The sequence below is a fragment of the Gorilla gorilla genome, chromosome 10, assembly GCF_029281585.2.
Source record: "Gorilla gorilla gorilla isolate KB3781 chromosome 10, NHGRI_mGorGor1-v2.1_pri, whole genome shotgun sequence".
NCBI classification, from domain to species: Eukaryota; Metazoa; Chordata; class Mammalia; order Primates; family Hominidae; genus Gorilla; species Gorilla gorilla.
This window is the reverse complement of record NC_073234.2, coordinates 113,132,862-113,154,474: the sequence shown is the minus strand read 5'-3', so window position 1 is coordinate 113,154,474 and position 21,613 is coordinate 113,132,862. Positions and strand designations below refer to the sequence as shown.

At 38.7% G+C, this 21,613-nt stretch overlaps 1 non-coding gene across 1 annotated transcript; it reads right to left on the bottom strand.

Moving 5' to 3' along the window:
- Nucleotides 1-7,429: 7,429 nt before the first annotated feature.
- On the bottom strand, nt 7,430-7,536 carry LOC115930397 (U6 spliceosomal RNA). Its single transcript, XR_004067022.1, has one exon. It is a non-coding gene; the product is annotated as a U6 spliceosomal RNA (small nuclear RNA).
- Nucleotides 7,537-21,613: the final 14,077 nt, after the last annotated feature.

Genomic DNA, 21,613 nt, shown 5'->3' with positions numbered 1-21,613 from the left:
AAATGTTCCTGGATGTTCGGATCTAGTGTTTGAAAGGGTGGAGGGATTTACACTGGCCCTGCACGTAGAAGGTTTATTAGACACAGGAGAAAAAATAGCCTAGGAAGATTGTTGTTTAAATTTATCTGAAACCAGAAGGAGACTTTTTAGTTGTATGTGTGATGCATTTGTTGAATTATCACTGTTTTTCCTAGGACAATATCAAGTCCAAGAACTGAACAATATGAAGTTTTTTTTTCTTGGCCTTGCTTTCTATGGGTTATGTCATATGTAATAATTATCAGAATCACACCTACTTGGCTTAAAAACAGATTTTTATTTTAATTTTTAAAGCTCATAATTTAACCTTTTTTCTTGTTTTGCTTTATTCATATGTATCCTCAATATTTTCTTAACATGCAGCAACAGATTGAACATGCTTGCCATTCAAATATGAGAGATGCTATAGTTACAAAGGAATTTGTTCCACTTTCTTAATCCTTCCTATGCTTAGCAGTGAAAAACAAATTTTGCCCCATGCAGGGAACCCTTTGGAAGGTTTTTTGGTTTTGTTTGTTTGTTTTTTGTTTAGATGGATTCTCATTCTGTTGCCCAGGCTGGAGTGCAATAGCATGATCTCGGCTCACTGCAACCTCTGCCTCCTTGGTTCAAGCGATTCTCCTGCCTCAGCCTCCGGAATAGCTAGGATTACAGGCCCCCACCACCACGCCTGGCTAATTTTTTTGTGTTTTTAGTAGCGACGGGGTTTCACCATGTTGGTCAGGCTGATCTCAAACTCCTGACCTCAGGTGATCCACCCACTTCGGCCTCCCAAAGCGCTGCGACTACAGGCGTGAGCCACCACACTCAGCTGGAAGGTATCATTTTTATGTTGCTAAATATCATGTCTATAATAAACCTATGCCTGCAGCCTTTCCTCTTCTCTGAAGTATAAGCCCCCCGTTACTCTCATGATATTACCAATGTAGAACTCATTCTTGTGTGGTATTCTGCACTATAGAGTCTGTGTAGTGTTCTGGTATGTTCTGGTATGTTTTGTTTGTTTTTCCCTGAAAATCTGGTATAGTTTCCTTTTTTTGGAAAAAAAAACAACAAAAACCTCTGCTTTCCATTCCATAATACCTGCCATTATTTCAAGTTTTATAATATCCCAAGGTGTACGTTTTATTTTTTTTTAATTGACTTTGTTTTTAAATAAAGCAGTCCAGAAAATTTGGTCTTTTCCCGTGAGGAAACAAATGAAGCTGCTTTTCATAATAGCCATTCTGCTTTTATCCTACCAGTTCAGTAAAAAAGAACTAGATTTGTTTAACTTTTAAGGTTTCTCATTAACGTACCTTCACCTGAAAATTTCCTTCAAGAGAGCTCTTTATAATCTTAATGTTTGCTTGGGCAACAAGAACTGCCATGTAAAAATAAATAATGGGACAATAGATGGCATATTGTTCAGTATACCTGCGGAATATGTATAAACTGGATGTACAGACAGGTATTTTGAACTAGACCAGGTGAGTATTGAAGTAACCCATCAAAATGTGATCTGCAGTGATTCTGCTTAATGTTCAAATTCAACAGCTAAGGTATATGTTTTATGTTCTGCTCGCAAGGCAAATGGCACTACTTTTGTGTGCTGGAGGAGAGTTTGCTGATTGGTGCCAAGACCCACTTCTGATTGAGAGGGATAAAAGTTGGGCTGAATTTTCTCTAGTCAAGACTCCTTCTAGATTTTTTTTTTGTCTTTAAAAATACATACTTTAAAAATGTATCATGTCTTCATTAATAACAGAAAATACACATGGTGCTCACTAAATTTGTTTACCACATTAAAATTTCCTTTTTATTTTTAGTAGTCCAGGTTCTTGAGTTTTTTCAAGGCAGAATTTTTTTATTTTATTTTTTTTTTTAGCTGAGGTACAGTTGTATAGGAAGGAGAATTAAGCCAGAATTTGGTGTGTGCAAAGACAATTTCCTATCCAGGTCTTTTTCTGTCAGAGAGTGAGAGTTTTGTCCAAATAAACCCATTAGGTTACTACCGAGCATGCGATTTTAGCTTTTCTTTTGACGGAGGATCAAATACCCCTTTGTGAGCTGAGCTTCCACTTGTTTGCTTATGTATGTAAACCTCAGATATCACTACATTCTGTATCTACCATAGCTATTCAGGCAACAGTATTCTAATAGCTAGCCTTTAAATAAAAATCTGCCTCATTACTAATGTTCAAAAAAACAAAGATAAAAATAGGTCTAATCCTAGGTAGAAAAGGTGTTTTTCCATTCATCAAGATTTCTAGAAAAGGAGATTCACAGCCATGCTAAGACAGAATTTCAATGCTTACATTGTTCTCATCAAAGATAAATTCATTCATCTAACCATGTTACAGAGTAATCTTTGTTCTTGTTTGGTTCTTTCCATTAAAAAAATTAAGATCGATCTGTTTTTTTGCACACTAACTATTCACACAATTTTGCTAAATTCTCTCTCCAAGTTCTGCATTTTCTTTTCTGACCAGAAAAATTCTATTTGCCTTGTTGTTTTGTCACATAATTCTTTTTTTTGTTTGTTTTTGTTTTGATATGAGGCAAATCTTTTTTTCTTTTTTATTTATTTATTTACTTTATTATTATTATACTTTAAGTTTTAGGGTACATGTGCACATTGTGCAGGTTAGTTACATACGTATACATGTGCCATGCTGGTGTGCTGCACCCACTAACTCGTCATCTAGCATTAGGTATATCTCCCAATGCTATCCCTCCCCCCTCCCCCCACCCCACAACAGTCCCCAGAGTGTGATGTTCCTCTTCCTGTGTCCATGTGATCTCATTGTTCAATTCCCACCTATGAGTGAGAATATGCGGTGTTTGGTTTTAAGTTCTTGTGATAGTTTACTGAGAATGATGATTTCCAATTTCATCCATGTCCCTACAAAGGACATGAACTCATCATTTTTTATGGCTGCATAGTATTCCATGGTGTATATGTGCCACATTTTCTTAATCCAGTCTATGATTGTTGGACATTTGGGTTGGTTCCAAGTCTTTGCTATTGTGAATAGTGCCGCAATAAACATACGTGTGCATGTGTCTTTATAGCAGCATGATTTATATAGTCCTTTGAGTATATACCCAGTAATGGGATGGCTGGGTCAAATGGTATTTCTAGTTCTAGATCCCTGAGGAATCGCCACACTGACTTCCACAATGGTTGAACTAGTTTACAGTCCCACCAACAGTGTAAAAGTGTTCCTATTTCTCCACATCCTCTCCAGCACCTGTTGTTTCCTGACTTTTTAATGATTGCCATTCTAACTGGTATGAGATGGTATCTCACTGTGGTTTTGATTTGCATTTCTCTGATGGCCAGTGATGATGAGCATTTTTCATGTGTTTTTTGGCTGCATAAATGTCTTCTTTTGAGAAGTGTCTGTTCATGTCCTTTGCCCACTTTTTGATGGGGTTGTTTGTTTTTTTCTTGTAAATTTGTTTGAGTTCATTGTAGATTCTGGATATTAGCCCTTTGTCAGATGAGTAGGTTGTGAAAATTTTCTCCCATTTTGTAGGTTGCCTGTTCACTCTGATGGTAGTTTCTTTTGCTGTGCAGAAGCTCTTTAGTTTAATTAGATCCCATTTGTCAATTTTGTCTTTTGTTGCCATTGCTGTTGGTGTTTTGGACATGAAGTCCTTGCCCATGCCTATGTCCTGAATGGTAATGCCTAGGTTTTCTTCTAGGGTTTTTATGGTTTTAGGTCTAACGTTTAAATCTTTAATCCATCTTGAATTGATTTTTCTATAACGTGTAAGGAAGGGATCCAGTTTCAGCTTTCTACATATGGCTAGCCAGTTTTCCCAGCACCATTTATTAAATAGGGAATCCTTTCTCCATTGCTTGTTTTTCTCAGGTTTGTCAAAGATCAGATAGTTGTAGATATGTGGCATTATTTCTGAGGGCTCTGTTCTGTTCCATTGATCTGTATCTCTGTTTTGGTACCAGTACCATGGTGTTTTGGTTACTGTAGCCTTGTAGTATAGTTTGAAGTCAGGTAGTGTGATGCCTCCAGCTTTGTTCTTTTGGCTTAGGATTGACTTGGCGATGCGGGCTCTTTTTTGGTTCCATATGAACTTTAAAGTAGTTTTTTCCAATTCTGTGAAGAAAGTCATTGGCAGCTTGATGGGGATGGTATTGAAACTGTAAATTACCTTGGGCAGTATGGCCATTTTCACGATATTGATTCTTCCTACCCATGAGCATGGAATGTTCTTCCATTTGTTTGTATCCTCTTTTATTTCCTTGAGCAGTGCTTTGTAGTTCTCCTTGAAGAGGTCCTTCACATCCCTTGTAAGTTGGATTCCTAGGTATTTTATTCTCTTTGAAGCAATTGTGAATGGGACTTCACTCATGATTTGGCTCTCTGTTTGTCTGTTATTGGTGTATAAGAATGCTTGTGATTTTTGCACATTGATTTTGTATCCTGAGACTTTGCTGAAGTTGCTTATCAGCTTAAGGAGATTTTGGGCTGAGACAATGGGGTTTTCTAGATATACAATCATGTCTTCTGCAAACAGGGACAATTTGACTTCCTCTTTTCCTAATTGAATACCCTTTATTTCCTTCTCCTGCCTAATTGCCCTGACCAGAACTTCCAATACTATGTTGAATAGGAGTGGTGAGAGAGGGCATCCCTGTCTTGTGCCAGTTTTCAAAGGGAATGCTTCCAGTTTTTGCCCATTCAGTATGATATTGGCTGTGGGTTTGTCATAGATAGCTCTTATTATTTTGAAATACGTCCCATCAATACCTAATTTATTGAGAGTTTTTAGCATGAAGGGTTGTTGAATTTTGTCAAAGGCTTTTTCTGCATCTATTGAGATAATCATGTGGTTTTTGTCTTTGGCTCTGTTTATATGCTGGATGACATTTATTGATTTGCCTATATTGAACCAGCCTTGCATCCCAGGGATGAAGCCCACTTGATAATGGTGGATAAGCTTTTTGATGTGCTGCTGGATTCGTTTTGCCAGCATTTTATTGAGGATTTTTGCATCAATGTTCATCAAGGATATTGGTCTAAAATTCTCTTTTTTGGTTGTGTCTCTGCCCGGCTTTGGTATCAGAATGATGCTGGCCTCATAAAATGAGTTAGGGAGGATTCCCTCTTTTTCTATTGATTGGAATAGTTTCAGAAGGAATGGTACCAGTTCCTCCTTGTACCTCTGGTAGAATTCAGCTGTGAATCCATCTGGTCCTGGACTCTTTTTGGTTGGTAACCTATTGATTATTGCCACAATTTCAGCTCCTGTTATTGGTCTATTCAGAGATTCAACTTCTTCCTGGTTTAGTCTTGGGAGAGTGTATGTGTCAAGGAATTTATCCATTTCTTCTAGATTTTCTAGTGTATTTGCGTAGAGGTGTTTGTAGTATTCTCTGATGGTAGTTTGTATTTCTGTGGGATTGGTGGTGATATCCCCTTTATCATTTTTTATTGTGTCTATTTGATTCTTCTCTCTTTTTTTCTTTATTTGTCTTGGTAGCAGTATATCAATTTTGTTGATCCTTTCAAAAAACCAGCTCCTGGATTCATTAATTTTTTGAAGGGTTTTTTTGTGTCTCTATTTCCTTCAGTTCTGCTCTGATTTTAGTTATTTCTTGCCTTCTGCTAGCTTTTGAATGTGTTTGCTCTTGCTTTTCTAGTTCTTTTGTTGTGGTGTTAGGGTGTCAATTTTGGATCTTTCCTGCTTTCTCTTGTGGGCATTTAGTGCTATAAATTTCCCTCTACACACTGCTTTGAATGTGTCCCAGAGATTCTGGTATGTTGTGTCTTTGTTCTCGTTGGTTTCAAAGAATATCTTTATTTCTGCCTTCATTTCGTTATGTACCCAGTAGTCATTCAGGAGCAGGTTGTACAGTTTCCATGTAGTTGAGCAGCTTTGAGTGAGATTCTTAATCCTGAGTTCTAGTTTGATTGCACTGTTGTCTGAGAGATAGTTTGTTATAATTTCTGTTCTTTTACATTTGCTGAGGAGAGCTTTACTTCCAAGTATGTGGTCAATTTTGGAATAGGTGTGGTGTGGTGCTGAAAAAATTGTATATTCTGTTGATTTGGGCTGGAGAGTTCTGTAGATGTCTATTAGGTCTGCTTGGTGCAGAGCTGAGTTCAATTCCTGGGTATCCTTGTTGACTTTCTGTCTCGTTGATCTGTCTAATATTGACAGTGGGGTGTTAAAGTCTCCCAATATTAATGTGTGGGAGTCTAAGTCTCTTTGTAGGTCACTCAGGACTTGCTTTATGAATCTGGGTGCTCCTGTATTGGGTGCAGATATATTTAGGATTGTTAGCTCTTGATCCCTTTACCATTATGTAATGGCCTTCTTTGTCCCTTTTGATCTTTGTTGGTTTAAAGTCTGTTTTATCAGAGACTAGGATTGCAACCCCTGCCTTTTTTTGTTTTCCATTTGCTTGGTAGATCTTCCTCCATCCTTTTATTTTGAGCCTATGTGTGTCTCTGCACGTGAGATGCATTTCCTGAATACAGCACACTGATGGGTCTTGACTCTTTATCCAATTTGCCAGTCTGTGTCTTTTAATTGGAGCATTTAGTCCATTTACATTTAAAGTTAATAGTGTTATGTGTGAATTTGATCCTGTCATTATGATGTTAGCTGGTGATTTTGCTCGTTAGTTGATGCAGTTTCTTCCTAGTCTCAATGGTCATTACATTTTGGCATGATTTTGCAGCGGCTGGTACCGGTTGTTCCTTTCCATGTTTAGCGCTTCCTTCAGGAGCTCTTTTAGGGCAGGCCTGGTGGTGACAAAATCTCTCAGCGTTTGCTTGTCTGTAAAGTAAAGTATTTTATTTCTCCTTCACTTATGAAGCTTAGTTTGGCTGGATATGAAATTCTGGGTTGAAAATTCTTTTCTTTAAGAATGTTGATTATTGGCCCCCACTCTCTTCTGGCTTGTAGGGTTTCTGCTGAGAGATCCGCTGTTAGTCTGATGGGCTTCCCTTTGAGGGTAACCCGACCTTTCTCTCTGGCTGCCCTTAACATTTTTTCCTTCATTTCAACTTTGGTGAATCTGACAATTATGTGTCTTGGGGTTGCTCTTCTCGAGGAGTATCTTTGTGGCGTTCTCTGTATTTCCTGAATCTGAACGTTGGCCTGCCTTGCTAGATTGGGGAAGTTCTCCTGGATAATATCCTGCAGAGTGTTTTCCAACTTGGTTCCATTCTCCCCATCACTTTCAGGTACACCAATCAGACGTAGATTTGGTCTTTTCACATAGTCCCATATTTCTTGGAGGCTTTGCTCGTTTCTTTTTATTCTTTTTTCTCTAAGCTTTCCTTCTCGCTTCATTTCATCTTCCATTGCTGATACCCTTTCTTCCAGTTGATCGCATCAGCTCCTGAGGCTTCTGCATTCTTCACGTAGTTCTAAAAATATGGAACACTTCACGAATTTGCATGTCATCCTTGCACAGGGGCCATGCTAATCTTCTCTGTATCGTTCCAATTTTAGTATATGTGCTGCCGAAGCGAGCACTGTCACATAATTCTTAATCCATCTTTTATGACTCTTCTCTTTATTTGATCCCTCTTTAGTTGTACAGCTCAGTTTAGCTCATCTTCTATAAAAATGTGTTGCATCAGTCAAGAATATATTTGACTGCAAGTAACAGAAAGCCCTAACACATAATATCTTAAACAGGAAAGAGATTTGCCTGTCTCATGCAATAAAAGCACGGGGGTAGGTAGAAGGGGCAGGATAGTAGGGGCTCAATGATGTGATTAAGACTCCATCTATTTCCCCAATATTTCCCCCTCTGCACGAGCCCTTCTTCAACATGTGTATAATCTCATAGTCACAAAATGGATGCTGCACCTCCACGCTCACGTTACATGCAGAATGATGCAGAAAAAGACTACAATCCTCTTATGAAGTGGTGGAATCTATTTCCTTACCCATTGAGTCTGGTTTGGCCTTGTGACTTGCCACGGCCAACAGAATGTGAAGGAATCAAAGATAGATATTCCAGCCACAAGAAGACTTTCACGCTTTTAAAATTTGCTTTGGTGCCACCAAAACAGCCTGCTGGAGGATGAGAAACCATGTGAGGCAGAGACTGACTATTCCAGATGAGGCTACATTAGACTGTTGACCCCTCAACTGACCCACATCTCACCACAACACATGTGTGAGCCAGCCAAGACTGTAAGGGCTGCTCAGCTGAGCTCCACCTAACTTGGTGACCTAAAGAATCATGGGCTAAATAGTTGTTTTAAGCCGCTAAGTCTTGAAGTGTGTTTTTATGCAGCAAAAGTTTACTAATACGCATGGGCTCTTCAGAATTGCACCATTCCCACCCCATCTGCACCTGCAGTTTCCTTGACCTAAAGGAATGCATTTCTATTCTGGCTGAATATTTACCTCTCATTCTTCATTAGTAGAAATTGAGTGGAGCTATTGGCTTCTTTCTGCTGAACTCCTTTCACCAGTTTTGGACAAGCCAACAATGAGCCCAAGTGGCTTTCTCTTGGGCATGTCCTACACATGACCTCACATTCTTAACTCAGATTCATTCTGGAGGAGGAAGCTGCCTAGCACAGTCACCCCTTCTTGTCTTCAGATGTTGTTGTGGGTGAAAGATCCCAATATAGTATCCCACTAACTTAGAGGATAGTTATCAAGTTCTCTGAATCATCCTAAATTCCTTCTCTATTGGCTTGAGGTGGAGGTGGAAGTAACCCTCCTACACTTTAGTAAACGAGTGAGACTCATGACACGCCAGCTGCCTCCAAAACTCCTCTGCAATCTCTAATAATCCAACTACTGCTACCCTCCTTGGGGTGCTGGGCTAAGAATCGTTTTTTTTTTTTTTTTTTAAGAGACAAGGTCTCACTCTGTCACCCATGCTGGACTCTGGTGATGAGATCCTAGCTAATTGCAACCTTGAACTCCTGGATTTCAAGTGATTCTCCTGCCTCAGTGTCTTGAGTAGTTAGGACCACGAGTAGGCGCCAGCATGCCTGACTTTCTTTTTTCTTTTTTTTTGGTAGAAATAGGGTCTCACCTCTTGCACTTGCTGAGAATCTTTTAACAGATTTTTAAAATAACATTCCTTTCAAATTCCACATTATGGTTTCTCACCTCACATCAGAATGTGACACCAATTTCCATTTTATCATCCTGTACACTGAGCTAAAGTAGTCCCCACACGCAGATTTAAAGTTTATTAGCAAATACTAAAGTCATTTTGGGATAGAGGCGGAGAGGCGAGGAAGTTAGATAACTGCTTTTCGGAACTCAGAACTGAACAGAAAGCATGCCATGTCTCAATTCAAATTTTAATCACAAAACTTTAAATTCACTTGAACATCATCCTTATCACTTGGGATTCAAAGCTACCTGAAGGACTATAAACAAAAGGTAATGAATGCCAGCGAAGAGGTGTCATAAATGTTGAGACAGATTCCTGCTGGGGTGCGGCAGAAAGCAGCTGCCCTACAATGTCTGTTCTGATTTAACATCTTCATTCATAAGCCAGAATAGGGAACAGACAGCGCACTGATGAAATTCACAGATGGTACTCATTTGGGAGATATTATGAATACCAGGGATATCAGAGAAATGATACAAAAGGACCTAGAGAAGGAATAACAATGAGACTTGACTTTGAAAATGCAAAGTGATATGTCAGCGTGTAAAAAAGGAAATCTTCAACATTTAAATAGCAGGGAGAAACTGGAAGTCAATGTTTAAAGTGACATCAAGTTAAATAATGGAATGAAATTTAAAATTGGAAAATTTTAAATACAGCAGTAAAATTACTAGTATATCTTTTAATTGTCTTTAATTACTGAAAGCTTAATTAGGTATCCTTCCGATGTTCCCCTATATCCCTATCTTGTCACATTGTTTTTATGCATTACATTTGATTTGTTTATCCTTCCCTCCAGACTTTGAGCTTCTTGAACATAGAGACTGGGTTACATTCATCATTGTAAATCTGGGGTCCACCTCAATGACGAGCACATGAAAGGCATTGGATAAATACTTCCTGAAGGTAAAAATGAACTACTTCCAATAGCATCTCTTTGTATAGAATGCAGTGATGCAAAGTTACCTGGTAATATTTAGATTTTCAGAACTCTACAAGTAAAGAGGAAGGGTTATGAAGAGTTGGCAATAACAATAATACCACCTTTCATTTGTATAGGTTTTTCATAATTATTGTTTGAAGAGAAAAATATAAAGACTTTAACTCTTATATTTAAAAGAGACAGAGAGGGCCAGGCATGGTGGCTCACGCATGTAATCCCAGTGATTTGGGAGACCAAGGTGGAAAAATTTCTTGAGGCAAGGAGTTGGAGACCAGCCTGGGCAACATGGTGAGACCCTGACTCTACAAAAAATAAAAAATTAGCCAGGTGTGGTGATGGGTTCCTGTTGTTCCAGCTACTTGGGAGACTGAGGTGGGAGGATCACTTGAGCCTGGGAGATGGGGACCTCAGTGGGCCATGACTGCACCACTGCACACCAGACCAGGTGACAGAGCAAGACTCTGTTTCAAAAAATAAAAATAAAAAATATAAAATATAAAAAATAACTACAAAGGAGAGAGAGGGGGCATTCTTTACTATACAGAATACATTTGAGAATTATAGATACTCTCTGATATGTAGAAGATACTTATGTCAACTTGAACATTACATTAGACATGCAAGGCATGCTAGCATAGTGTGCAGTAGGAAACAGCAAAATGCAGAAGTTTATAGCAGTGGTTTACTGAGTATGGCTTAGGAACCTGTGTTGGTCTCCAAAACTCTTATGGGGTCCGCAAAGTCAAAAGTATTTTCATAATTATACTGAGACGTCATTTGCCTCTTTTACTCTCATTCTTTCTTGAGTGTACAGTGGAGTTTTCCAGAGGCTAAGTAACATGTGATGGTATCACCCAATGACTTGTGGAATGTTTGCTTCTATACTCTTGTGCTTTACGTTGTTCACAGCTTGAATTTCTAATACAATAAATATTCACAGACGTAACACACACAAACAAAAGCTTTTGGGGACGCTTAGTCATTTTTAATAAGGTAAAGCAGTCCTGCAACCAAAAAAGTTGAGAACTGCTGGCTTAGAATTCAGACTTTGGGGTCAAATACAGATTGAAATCCCCATTTTACTGATTTATCAGTTATTTACCTTTTATATGCCCTCATGTCCTGGGCATAAGATTAATATTTACCTCATGGAGTTGTTGTGAGAATTAAACAAGAAAATACTAGCAAAGAACACAGTTCAGTGCCAAGTCCATAGCCCAAGGCTTAATAAGTAGTTTATCATCATTTTAACGGAATGAAAACATGGTGACTTCCAGGAGCACTTTTATGACCCTTTGGAAACCAGGTTTCCTTTGCGGTACCCCATTCATCCTCCAAAGAGAGCAGAGGAGAGAAGGTGAGAGGGCAGAGTCTTCATTGCTCTTCCTGCCTAGAAATCAATGAGAAATTGATGATTCTGCTGCTTCTGACTTCTGAGGGTGTGGGTTCATTAATTTCAAACTTGCCTTTGGTAGCGCCTGTGTGTAAATCAGAACATGAAACAGATGATGTCTCCCCTCTGGTGGTTAGAGCAGGAAAGGGCATCAATTTCAAGCAGGAGGAGCAAAGGGGCTCCATGCTTCTTAGCAATGGCCTTTACAGAGACACATCCCTGCCATGGACAACAGTCCCAGGTGGAGACTATCAAAGATCATACTCTTTCTTTTCTTAGAGGAAGCTGGTTCCTAAGTACTGCTGCATTCAAAATAGTAATACTAATACAAATATTATAAATTATAAGGATAATCAGATTTACATTTCTCTGACATTTCCCAGTGAACACTTCCATTTGCATAGATCTCAAATATCAGAGCTGGAAGGATCATGGTGATTATTGGAACTAAGCCTCTAATATAGAGATGACATGAAGAAAAGGGGACTCACTCAGAAAATTTAATTGACTTGCCCAAGATTATACAAATAATGAAAGAACCACGGTCTTATTAAAACTTGTAATAACTTTATGTGCAGAGTGGATATTGTCTGTTACACCCAATTTGCAGGTGAGAGAACTGAGACAAGTTAAATTATTTCCCCAGAGTTATCTACTGAGTAAGTTGCACAGCCAGGATTCAAGTCTATGTCATCCAAGGGGACTTCACTACTTTATCTTCAGCATTACGATCATATTTTCAGGGACCCCTACTTCTTAGAAAAACAAAACAACTGTAAGGAATAATGCTTCAGGAAACACTGCTGGTAGCACAAATGTTACTATCCTTGCCCTTCTTTCTCCCATCAAACAACATTTCAGTCTTGCTATACCCTTACATAGCCCCGTACTGTCTCAAGAGTTCCCAGTGTGTCCCTAAGCTTTTAGAAGCCTGTATACTGGGCAGAATGGGCACATTCATGAGAGATGCCGATACTACTGAAGAATTAGACTCCTCAGGCAGAGCTGATAACTCTGACCCAGGAAGCACCAAAGGGCTCTCTTGCTCAGAGCTAGTTCCTCTACCATTTTGCTGCTGTAGTGTATATCTGCCCCTAACACCTATTCATTTACATTACACTTTTGAACGGCTTACAATAGACATGTAATTTTGGCAGGGTGATGCTTTTCATATAAATATAGATTAGTTCCATATTGAGATCAGAAGAAATAGGGTTCTATGGTAAAAGCTACAGTCGTGAGCAACTGGAGAGCACTGAGTATCTAGGAAAGTCTTACTGTATTTCCCTCAAATGTGATCTTTTTAGAGATATTCTTCTTTGATCTCTAAAGCTATCAAAGCTGGCCTGTTTTTACTGATTTCCACAGATCCATTTACCTAGCTCCATCTTAGACACTCTAGTCATTGATCCCTTAGTTTCGTTTATTCTAGTTAATTAGCCAACTAGGTAGCCCATTTGTGCTGCCGAGAAGTCAATGCATATCCATATCACAGGTACTTCTCCATATAAAGTCTGTGGCCAATTGTTGTATACTACCTGTATCTTTGCCCATTGGGAGGGCTTCAGGCTCACCCAAGCGGTGGCTGCCATGCAGTAGCAATCTATTTCTAGCAAGCACCAATATGTCTTGCTGACACACCAGTGAACTGTGCCTTAACTCCACAGCAGCAGGAGTAATGGAGGCCTTGCTGTAGTCCGATACTTGCCAAGAGAGCTGGTGATGCTGGTGGATGAGGTAGTAGCAGCTATAGCCAAAAAGACAACAGTAGCAGCTGGGAGACAGGGGAAGTTAAGTGAATCTGAATGGATGCATACTATTTACACAAATAGTATAGAAAGCCTCACAAAATTATTTGACCATAGAGCAAGTTCTATTAATATCTATCTATCTTGAAGATTTTGTAGAATGCATGTAAACAGGGGTATTTCTGTTTTATGGATACTGTACAAGTTTGAACTACATAGCTGAATTAGCAATTATCTTTCTAATATTGGAAAAGATCTTTTTCATTCATATGTGTAGCTTCTGATTATGATACTTAGAATATAGGAGAAACATTTATGGACATGGGGCTTTGGTTCAGTGCCTTTCTCTGCTGCTTACAAACCCTGCAACCTTAAGTAACATACTTAACCTTCTGAGCTTCAGTTTCCCCATCTCTGCAATGCAGATAATAATGGCTATATTCCAGGATTTTTGCTATGAACTTAATACATGGAAACTTTTATAATCATGATTACCAGTTAGGCATTAACCACTCCATTAGCTAGCCAAGATAAACGAGGTTATGCTGCAATATCAAATCAATCTCAAAATCCCATGGCTTAACACAACAAAGATTTGTTTTTCACCCAGACTACACATCCACTGTGGGTTAGTGAGGGCTACGCTCAGAACCCAGGCTAATAGTCCCCCTGATCTTATAACTGAACCATCTGAGATGTGTGAACCTTTCAGTCACCCAGCAGAGGAAGAGAGCTCTGGAGAGTCTTGCACCAGCAATTAAAACCTTTGGCCCAGAAATGACACATGTCATTTCAGCTCACAGCCTGGTGGCTAAAGATATCCTCATGGACTCACATGATTGCATGGTGGTTGGATGCAGTGGAAGCCCCAAGTGTATTTGTTGAATGAATAAATAAAGGAATAAACCAATGAATACAAATTATAATTTGTATATAGTGTTGTTTCTATGTGCCCCCAAACTGCGATTTACACACATTTTTTTCTTGTGTAATAACTAAATGGTTACAACTAGGTAGGTATACAATTGGCTGTGAGTACTGATACAAATACACTTTTATAATATATGATTTTAGCAAAATTGTCACTCGTTATGTTATGTTCCTTTGCAGCATCACTTTAGAGAGAATAACTCACAAGCCCTGAAGTCCTGCATTTGGTTTGGCTCATTTAAAAACTACTCAGAGGAATTTGACAACGACATTAGGTGTCTCCATCACAGCTTTATGGAACAGTTAATGTGAGCTTGCTTTCAAGTCAGAATCATCTAAAAGTCCAGGTGCATCTTAACTCTGAACCTTTGAAGTTTACTCATCCTCATTTAATGTGATAATGTAATCTATATGTTCAGAATCCATTTGAGGGGCAGTACAGGGAAAATGGCATGCAGAAGGAAAGAAGAACTGCTCTGAGGGGTGAAATCTATCTCACACATGCATTTATCTTGGGCAGACACTGTTGTTTAAACTAAAGATAATCACAGGCAGTTCTGTGACATTAACCTGCTTAGTTACTCCTGAATAAAACCAGGAATGAAAATGAGGGCAAAGGTGAGCAGTGACTATGAGGATTATTTTATTTCTGTGCTAACACTCTCTCATCCTGCCTTTAGGAAAATGGTACCTGTGTGTTAGAAGCTCACATTGATTTCTCAAGTTATAATTAATATACTTGGGCTGTTGTTACATATGAAAGATTAGAAGGCTGAATACTCTATTTACTCTAACAATGCAGCCAGATTACCACTTTAATGCTCAGAAAAGGCTCTGCCATTACCATAAGCTCCATGGCATTATTCAGAAGGCACCGCTTACTCATTTTATTTTCCTTGTCCTTCACCATATTCTAAATAGGTAAAAAGGTAAACATATTAATAGGCTTAGTATATCCCCCTCCACCCAGAAAGAATGTGAAGAATAACATCTATCCTGAAAAAAGACAAAAGAGAAGAAAGCTCATTCAGAAAAATAAAGGAGAGAGGAGTAAGCGTGGAGGGTTGATGGTAGGGGGAAAAGGGAAGCTGAAAAATAGAATTTACATAATGAGCAAAGGAAAAAGGTTAAAGCCTTTTTAAAATTCGTATGCTGCCTCTTCTTAAGAATGCCTCAAGGATTAGAATAGACATTAGTCATATTCATACCAAATATGAGAAACGCAGCCTTAGGATAGCCCTTTTTTAAAAATTCTTCAAGAAACAAGCAATTATTTCTTATCTATGGGGGAAATCATTGGAATTGGGGTGGGGGGGTGGCGCAGCACACAGTTGAAAAAAACAAAAAACAGAGAAAACCCGAAAGACCCTGAGGAAGTAATGCCTTCCACTTCAAACATTGAGAATGGCTGTTTGTTATCATGAAGCAACCCTGTCATGTAGCCTTCAAATCTTTTGAATTCTTTCTTACCTCATCTCTCACTTCAAATAAGAAGCAGCTGCCTATCATAAAATGAGTTATCAAAAACTAAACCAAATGGAAGCTGTTTGCACAACAGTCAATCTGGGCTAACTGCAACAAACAAAATGAAGCTAAGAAATCTCAAATGCTGCCGTTATATTTGGTGAAGAGCTCAAGTATTTCCCTACACTCTCACAGTGGTGTATATGTTACCACTGTGGTTTTAATATTGGCTCTGGGACATGTTTCTTAGCTTCTCTGTTGGACACAAATGCCCCTTTTGTGTTCTCATGGTAGCGTGTACCTCTCCTTTGTAACTCTAACTACCCTTGAAATTCTACATTTACTCAAATGATTATTTTAGTAAATTTTGTCTTCTCTACTCATCTGGTTCCCTGAGGACAGGGGATATGCCATTTCCTGGTTCACCTCTGTGTCTCTGTCTCTTGGAAGAGGTCCTGGTACCTGCAGACATGCAAATGATATGTGTTTAGGTGAACAGATGAATGAAGTAGGTGAACCTGTTAATTAGTTCAAATTAAAGTCTCAGAAAATAACTACCTCTATTTTCTTCTTCAACTGTCTTTCTCCTGTTGCCTACCCCTTATTCTCTAAGCACTTTACCTAGGAATTCTGTCTTCAGTAACTTTTTCTTATATATGTAAATTTCATATTTTAGAACAGTGTTAGATTTACAGAAAAATTGCAAATATAATGGAATTCCCATATACCCTGATTTCAATTTTCCCTATTAACATTTTACATTAGCATTTGTCACAATTAATGAAACAATATTTATACCTTCTTCTTATTATTAAAGTCCATTACTTTATTCAGATTTCCTTAGTCTTTACCTAATGTCATTCCTCTGACCCCATCCAAGATACCATATCACATTTAATCATCATACTTCCTTAAAAGTTCTTCTTGACTGTGACAATTTCTCAGGCTTTGTTTTTGATGACCGTGACAGTTTTGAGGAGTACTGGTGGGATATTCCACAGAAAGTCTCTTTTGGGACTTGTCCAAAATTCTTCTCATGATTAGATTGGGGTTATGAGTTTAGGGGAGGAAAACTACAGAGGAAAAATGCTATTTATTTTTCACTACATCATATCATGGATATGTACTATCAACATGACATCACTGTGGTTGATCTTGATCACCTGGATGAGGTGTTGTGTGCAGCAACACTAAAGAATAAGGTGTTATGCTCCGTATCTTTGAAAGTGGAGATTTACATACATTATTTGGAATTCTTCTGCACGGAGGAGTTGTCTATTCTCCATTATTTATTTAATGAATCCTTACTTATATCAGTAGGGCTTGTGGATATTTATCTTATATTTAAAGTTATCATCCAATACCTTATTTATTTGTTTGTTTATTGTCAAATTGTTTCAACTCTGGCTACTTAGAGCTCTTTCAGTTGTATTCCTTTGGCATTCTTTCTTTCATTTTGAGTTATTTTTGTTTGTCCTTTGAGCACTTACTTATTTTATGGCACTGTAAGATGCTTCAGGCTATTCTTATGTATTTCATGCCCCAGACATACAATCTGCCATTTTAAGTCAGTTCTTCAAGGAGCCTGATATGGTTTAAGTAACGGCGTCCCCTTCAACATTTATGTTGAAACTTAATCCCCAGTGCAGCAGTATTAAGAGGTGTGGCCTTTGGGAGGTGACACCCTTCAAAAGTGCTGGAGGTCAGTAGAAGCACTCTCTTGCCCTTTCACCTTCTGCCATGTGAGGACACAGCAACAAGGTGCCATGTGGGAGGCAGAGAGCAGCCCTCATCAGATGCCAAGGCTGGTGCTTCGATCTTGGACTTCCCAGCTTTGAGAACTATAAGGAAAAAAAAATCTGTTGGGTGTAAATTACCCATTCTAAGGTATCTTGTTATAGCAACACAAACAACTAAGATAGAATCCTTGCTTCTTTTACTGGAGAATGAAAACCAAGATCTCTGCTCATGTTACTGGAGTGTTGGCTCCTGTATGCCCTGTGAGCTTAAAAAGCAAGGAAATACATATGTGTGTAGATTTACAGATACACAGGTATCTATAAATATTTCTTTTTCTTTTTTTTTTTTTTTTTTTGATAGAGGGTCTCACTCTGTCACCCAGGCTGTACTGCAGTGGCGCAATCAAGGTTCACTGCAGCCTCAACCTCTCAGGCTCAAACGATTCTCCCACCTCTGCCCCCCAGGTAGCTGGGACCACAGGTGTGCTACCATACCCAGCTAATTTTTGTAATTTTTGTAGAGACACATTTTTGCCATGTTGCCTAGGCTGGTCTTGAACTTCTGAACTCAAGAGATTCACCTGCCTTGGCCTCCCAATGTGCTGGGATAACATGTGTGAGCCACCATGTCTGGTCTAGATATTTCTATATGTAATCATCTGCATGTATATTTAGTTGAGTATGAGTTCATACTGATGTCTCCAATTCCAATTCATTACTACATGTATCACGCCAGCTTCCTCCCCTTGCTTTTTTGTAAACTCTCACTCCGGCAGTGAGAAACCTGGCTCCCACCATCTGCCATTCATCCATTTATGTAATTATTCAATTCCTGCATAAGTGGATGTAAGTATCAGAATTTTTAACCCATACTCCTGTGGGACATAACTTTATCAGCTAAAATACATACTTATGTACTATTTATTTTGCCTTTAGTTGTATAGACTTCATTTATTTCCAAAGTGACTTAGATCAGCACCTTTTCTCCCACACACTTCAGTAAGGTTGTTTCCTACACTTGGAATAGTTAGATTGTTTGGTCACATTCTGTATTCCATCCTGTGATTCTCAGACTTCTTACATGATGTTATGTTCAATTTGCATACATTACAGTTTACTCTTTGTGCTGTAAAATGTAGTGGGTTTTAATAATCACATAGTATTATGTATTCACAATAACAGTATCATACAGAATAGTCTCACTGCCCTAAAAATCTCTTGTGCACCACCTATTCAACCTTCCCTTTCCTTTCTTCCAAATCCATGCCAACCACTGATTCTTTTTCACTATTGCTAGATTTTGCCTTTTCCAGAGTGTCACATAATTGGAATCATACAATATGTAGTCTTTTTAGACTGGTTGCTTTCACTTAGCAATATGCATTTAAGATTAATCCATGCCAAAAAATGTTAAGGGCAGCCAGAGAGAAAGGTCGGGTTACCCTCAAAGGGAAGCCCATCAGACTAACAGCAGATCTCTCTGCAGAAACCCTACAAGCCAGAAGAGAGTAGGGGCCAATATTCAACATTCTTAAAGAAAAGAATTTTCAACCCAGAATTTCATATCCAGCCAAACTAAGCTTCATAAGTGAAGGAGAAATAAAATCCTTTACAGACAAGCAAATGCTGAGAGAGTTTGTCACCACCAGGCCTGCCCTAAAAGAGCTCCTGAAGGAAGCGCTAAACATGGAAAGGAACAACCAGTACCAGCCACTGCAAAATCATGCCAAAATGTAATGACCATTGAGACTAGGAAGAAACTGCATCAACTAACGAGCAAAATCACCAGCTAACATCATAATGACAGGATCAAATTCACACATAACACTATTAACTTTAAATGTAAATGGACTAAATGCTCCAATTAAAAGACACAGACTGGCAAATTGGATAAAGAGTCAAGACCCATCAGTGTGCTGTATTCAGGAAACCCATCTCACGTGCAGAGACACACATAGGCTCAAAATAAAAGGATGGAGGAAGATCTACCAAGCAAATGGAAAACAAAAAAAGGCAGGGGTTGCAATCCTAGTCTCTGATAAAACAGACTTTAAACCAACAAAGATCAAAAGAGACAAAGAAGGCCATTACATAATGGTAAAGGGATCAATTCAACAAGAAGAGCTAACTATCCTAAATATATGCACCCAATACAGGAGCACCCAGATTCATAAAGCAAGTCCTGAGTGACCTATAAAGAGACTTAGACTCCCACACATTAATATGGGGAGACTTTAACACCCCACTGTCAACATTAGACAGATCAACAAGACAGAAAGTCAACAAGGATACCCAGGAATTGAACTCAGCTCTGCACCAAGTGGATCTAATAGACACCTACAGAACTCTCCACCCCAAATCAACAGAATATACATTTTTTTCAGCACCACACCACACCTATTGCAAAATTGACCACATACTTGGAAGTAAAGCTCTCCTCAGCAAATGTAAAAGAACAGAAATTATAACAAACTATCTCTCAGACCACAGTGCAAACTAGAACTCAGGATTAAGAATCTCACTCAAAACTGCTCAACTACATGGAAACTGAACAACCTGCTCCTGAATGACTGCTGGATACATAACGAAATGAAGGCAGAAGTAAAGATGTTCTTTGAAACCAACGAGAACAAAGACACAACATACCAGAATCTCTGGGACGCATTCAAAGCAGTGTGTAGAGGGAAATTTATAGCACTAAATGCCCACAAGAGAAAGCAGGAAAGATCCAAAATTGACACCCTAACATCACAATTAAAAAGAACTAGAAAAGCAAGAGCAAACACATTCAAAAGCTAGCAGAAGGCAAGAAATAACTAAAATCAGAGCAGAACTGAAGGAAATAGAGACACAAAAAACCCTTCAAAAAATCAGTGAATCCAGGAGCCGGTTTTTTGAAAGGATCAACAAAATTGATAGATCGCTAGCAAGACTAATAAAGAAAAAAAGAGACAAGCATCAAATAGACACAATAAAAAATGATAAAGGGGGTATCACCACCAATCCCACAGAAATACAAACTACCATCAGAGAATACTACAAACACCTCTACGCAAATAAACTAGAAAATCTAGAAGAAATGGATAAATTCCTCGACACATACACTCTCCCAAGACTAAACCAGGAAGAAGTTGAATCTCTGAATAGACCAATAACAGGAGCTGAAATTGTGGCAAAATCAATAGCTTACCAACCAAAAAGAGTCCAGGACCGGATGGATTCACAGCTGAATTCTACCAGAGGTACAAGGAGGAACTGGTACCATTCCTTCTGAAACTATTCCAATCAATGGAAAAAGAGGGAATCCTCCCTAACTCATTTTATGAGGCCAGCATCATTCTGATACCAAAGCCGGGCAGAGACACAACCAAAAAAGAGAATTTTAGACCAATATCCTTGATGAACATTGATGCAAAAATCCTCAATAAAATACTGGCAAAACGAATCCAGCAGCACATCAAAAAGCTTATCCACCATTATCAAGTGGGCTTCATCCCTGGGATGCAAGGCTGGTTCAATATAGGCAAATCAATAAATGTCATCCAGCATATAAACAGAGCCAAAGACAAAAACCACGTGATTATCTCAATAGATGCAGAAAAAGCCTTTGACAAAATTCAACAACCCTTCATGCTAAAAACTCTCAATAAATTAGGTATTGATGGGACGTATTTCAAAATAATAAGAGCTATCTATGACAAACCCACAGCCAATATCATACTGAATGGGCAAAAACTGGAAGCATACCCTTTGAAAACTGGCACAAGACAGGGATGCCCTCTCTCACCACTCCTATTCAACATAGTATTGGAAGTTCTGGCCAGGGCAATTAGACAGGAGAAGGAAATAAAGGGTATTCAATTAGGAAAAGAGGAAGTCAAATTGTCCCTGTTTGCAGACGACATGATTGTATATCTAGAAAACCCCATTGTCTCAGCCCAAAATCTCCTTAAGCTGATAAGCAACTTCAGCAAAGTCTCAGGATACAAAATCAATGTACAAAAATCACAGGCATTCTTATACACCAATAACAGACAAACAGAGAGCCAAATCATGAGTGAACTCCCATTCACAATTGCTTCAAAGAGAATAAAATACCTGGGAATCCAACTTACAAGGGATGTGAAGAACCTCTTCAAGGAGAACTACAAACCACTGCTCAAGGAAATAAAAGAGGATACAAACAAATGGAAGAACATTCCATGCTCATGGGTAGGAAGAATCAATATCGTGAAAATGGCCATA